The following is a 4,609-nucleotide window of genomic DNA, read 5'->3' as shown; positions in this document are numbered from 1 at the left end:
GCATTTCATTCCTACGATATATACTCCGGTTTCTTGTATTAAGTTGCCTAACATAGAGGCGGCTCACTATGAGATCAAATCTAGTGTGATTCAAATGCTACCATCTTTTTATGGACTTGCCAATGAAGAGCCTTATAAGCACTTAGATGAGTTTTTAGAGGTGTTCTCCACAGTTAAAATTCAAAACCTCTCAGTTGATGCTTTAAGATTACTTCTTTTTCCATTCTCCCTTAAAGATAAAGCTAAGCATTGGCTTCATTTTTTGGACAATGTTAAAATTTCCACTTGGGTAGATATGCAACAGGAGTTCCTTAAAAAGTTCTTCCCCATTGGCCGTACCAATAGCATTAGGAGAGTGATAACGAGTTTCTCTCAACAAGAAGGAGAACAATTTCATGAGGCTTGGGAAAGACTAAAAGAATTACTTAGAAAGTGCCCCCACCATGCTATTCCTAAATGGCAATTGGTTCAATGCTTTTATGATGGCCATAGAGACCGACATAGGCAAATGGTTGATTTTTCTTGTGGTGGGACTTTCATGCACAAGAATGAGAATGAGGCATGGGAACTTTTTGAGACCCTTAGTGAAAACTCCCAACACCATGCTTCAACAACTAGGACTGAGATTCCATCCATTGGGCAACCAAAGAGGAGCGGTCTCTATGAGATTAATCCTACCATTGAGATGAGCACTAAGGTTGACTTGCTATCAAAGAAATTGGACCATCTCTTGTCATTAGGACAACAAACCCCATCTCCACTTCCTACAAGTTTCTCTCCACCTAATCAGATTGAAGCATGTGCTTTATGTTCTAGCCTATCCCATCATGTCACTGACTGCTATTTGGCTACACAATACCCTGAGTTTGTTAAGGAGCATGCGCATTTGGCCCAAGGAGTCTCTAAATTGGGGAATGATCCATATTCCAATGCCTACAACCCAGGATGGCGAAACCACCCCAATTTTTCATGGCGAAACTCAATGCCCAATCCCTCTAATCAAATACCCTATAGGCCACCTCCATTTAATATGCACCAAAATGCCTATAAGAATGAGCAACCATCATCTTCACAACCCTCACATAATTCATCATTTGAGGATAAGGTACTAAAAGCACTTAGTGGCTTAGAGCAAAACACTCAATTGTTGCATTCCCATTCTCAATCCATTAACAAATTGGAAACTCAACTTGGTCAACTAGTTGATGCCATCAGTAGGAAGGAGGTTGGCCAGTTACCTAGTCAACCAATAAGTAACCCTAATCATCAAATTGGGTCTAGGAAGGAACAAGTCCAAGTAGTCTATATTGTGACACGTAGTGGGAAGGAATATTATGCACATTTGCCTACTCCTAAGCCATTGCCCATTGATCTTGAGAGTCAAGAAGAGGTTGATTTGACCCATGAGACTGGCAATGATGCACACAAGCCTAGTAAAGAAACACCACCTGTGAGTATTTCCCATCAATTTCCTTGTAAGGGGTTGCACATTCCGATTGTAGAGGGTCCTACTCCTAAATCTTACACTCCCAAAGCCCCCTTCCCTGAAGCTCTTGAGTCCTCAATTCCAGATTCTAGAAAGAATGCTAAGATGCAGCAGATGATTGATTTATTCCAACAAGTTCGTATCAATCTCCCACTATTAGATGCTATCAAGCAAGTCCCAGCTTATGCTAAGTTTCTAAAAGATTTGTGCACCCAAAAGCGTAAGTTGAAGACTCAAACACCTAAAACTGTGCACCTAACTGAATCAGTCAGCTCGGTAATTTCCAACCAACTGCCCCCTAAACTTAAAGATCCAGGTACACCTTTAATTTCATGTGTCATTGGAGATTTATCCATAAGTAAAGCATTGCTTGATTTGGGAGCTAGTGTGAATATTTTACCCGGTTCAGTTTATGATAGGTTTGGTCTAGGAGATTTGAAATCCACTGATGTGATTCTACAATTGGCAGACCGTTCAATCAAACGACCCCATGGGCTACTTGAAAACGTTTTGGTAAAGGTTAAGGATCTATATTTTTCTATTGATTTTTTGATCCTAGATATGGACAATACAACTACCAATAAGTTACCACCAGTCATTCTTGGACGACCCTTTTTAGCCATCATGATCGCTTGCATCAATTGTAGATCGGTGTCATGGACATATCATTTGGCAATAAGAAACTTAGAGTCAACATCTTCAATGCATCCTTAAGCTCAAATAGGGATGAAGAGTGCTTTGCGATTAACTTTATTGATGAGGTAGTGGTTGATTATACTCTGAACATGCTTATTGATGATCCCCTACAACATTGCTTGCCATTTGGGGAATCTAACCTAAATATTGAGGAAGTCAACACATTGTTGGACTCTTCCACTTCTTTGGAGCAGTCACCATTCACATTTAGATTTGAGCCTCCACCTCCATTGGCTGCTTCTTACTGAGTCTGGCTGAAGACTCTAAACTTAGCGCTTTATGGGAGGCAACCCATTTGTATAGATGTTATTTCTTGTTCTTTTTCTTCTCTTTTCTTTGTTTGTTGTTAGGTTTTACTGTTGCGTGCTCTATCATGATTTCAAACATCGGGTACACTCTTTCCTCTATTTGCTTCTATTATTTTTTTTGCATGCACAGAGGTCATTGCATAATTTAAGTGTGGGGGGGGTGTCAACTCGAGTAAGACTTGTTGATAGTTGGTAGAGCATTGTCACAAAGATAAAAAGTTCCCAATTTTTTCTGGCTTTGGTAAGATAAATGTTTTAATTCCTTGCTTAGATACAAAATGAGAGTTTAAGTGTTTTAGAAATCCCATCTGATGTAATGAACACCCTCTTGAGAGAATAGTAATGGGTTTTACATTTTGAGACCGAGGTTGAATCGGAAAATAGGAATTCCAGGTAGTCCAAAAGGTTTGACCATCTAGTTATCTTGTATTGCCTTTTGCTTATGGTGACAAGTTGAGACCGATTTTAGACTATTTAAATGTGAAGTGAATTGAAGTATAATGTGAAAAAAGAAAAAGAAAAAAAAATGCTGAAGTTTAAAGGTTAGACCTCCTTCTTAGTAACCGGGTCTCGGTGTCACCAACATCGTGCTTCGCGTCAAACAGTTGGGGTGTCTTTGGTCAAGTCTTGGCCTGTAGCCTAGTTGTCTTGAGTAAGTAAGTTCGAGGGGTATTCTACACCTAGTCCCTTAAAGCCATCTGGCTTGAGAGCGGCTAACCCAACACTCGTTACATAGGCCATCTAGAAAGCTTAAGAGGCAAGACATTGCACGGACTAGAACTGTGACCATTAAAGAAAGAAGTGAATTAATGTGCTTATAAAGGTGAATGTCTAAGAAGGTCAATATTGCTTAGATCTTGAGTTCTTGGTATTATTTGGTACATAGTTTAGTCTTATCTGAGGGTGAACTGGTAGACTGAAGATAAGAAGAGACTTCTCGATTGAATTGTTTGCCTAGAGCTAGACTCAAGAGAGGGTGTAAGAGCTTAAGTGTGGGGCGCCTTTAATCTTTAGTGGCGTGTCTTTGTCTTGGAATCTATCTTTCTACTCTTACTACTGCCAGAATAATTAGAAGAGCACTTAAGAATTTTGTGTGTATATTCTCTGCAAACACTCACGAGACACAACTCGTCCACTAGGGTAACCTAAAGGTTTAAAGGCTTGTTGCACATGCTAAGTGCAACCGTGATTCCTACAAAAGTGAGTCAGGTTTTTCTTTATTTATTTTCTGTATTAGTTTTATTTTTTTTGTTTTGCTCGAGGACTAGCAAACACTCAAGTGTGGGGGTATTTGATAAGCATGCATTTACCATTATTTATTTGATTTAATTCCCCATACTTATTTAATTAAAGAGATCTAATTGAGTATTATTGTGTATTTTTCAGGAATAAGGAGATTTTGGATATTAGAGATAATATGGAGTAAAGTTGGCAAATATATTATATATTGGTGGATTTTAAATCATGGCATTCAATCTTGCTGCTCAAGAAATCATGAAAAGTGAGATCTTAGCAAAATTGGAAATAGGTGGAGGTCTAAGGAACAAAATTGGTAATAAATCTGAAAATCGGGTAAACAGACCTACCTTCAGTATTTTGGGCATATCTCTCTCGTCTGAGCTTGGATTTCGATAATTCAAGATGCTATGAAACAATATTGAAAATATATACAACTTTCCAGTTTTGAGTTTTTCCAAATTTCGAAAGAATAAAGGTCAAATCGACGGGTAAAGGAAGGGGATTCATTGTGTGCGGGAGACATAAAAGAGAAGCCAGCCACAGAGAAGAAAGGAGGACGGCGAATGTGGCTCTGATCTCTCTCATTGCTGAAGAAGAAGATCACATCTCTCTCTCCCTATGTTTCATCTTTATTTTTCTTATGAACTTTGTGATAATGAGTAGCTAGTTCCTTTTCTTTGGGATGTAGATGAACCATGCTTATTTCATTAATTTGATTGTTCTATCTCTTCTAGTTTATTGTGTTTGAGTTTGGCCAAAGATGTTCTATAGCTCAGCAAACTAAGCGTGCCAAGGTTCCGCGAAGGACGATAGTCTTGCGAAGATAGGGCATATCTAGGAAAACCATCCTTAATTTACTTTAAAGTGTAGAGTATATCGG

General features: G+C 38.8%; 1 non-coding gene across 1 annotated transcript; it reads right to left on the bottom strand.

The window, feature by feature from the left end:
* Positions 1-343: 343 nt before the first annotated feature.
* On the bottom strand, positions 344-450 carry LOC149029099 (small nucleolar RNA R71). The gene has a single exon (XR_016171309.1). It is a non-coding gene; the product is annotated as a small nucleolar RNA R71 (small nucleolar RNA).
* Between the last annotated feature and the right edge of the window lie 4,159 nt (positions 451-4,609).

Source organism: Hakea prostrata, chromosome 1 (assembly GCF_041222555.1).
Source record: "Hakea prostrata isolate BN-2017 chromosome 1, UWA_Hpros_2, whole genome shotgun sequence".
Taxonomy (NCBI): Eukaryota; Viridiplantae; Streptophyta; class Magnoliopsida; order Proteales; family Proteaceae; genus Hakea; species Hakea prostrata.
Note: the sequence above shows the minus strand (reverse complement) of the source record. Positions and strands in the feature narration are given on the sequence as shown.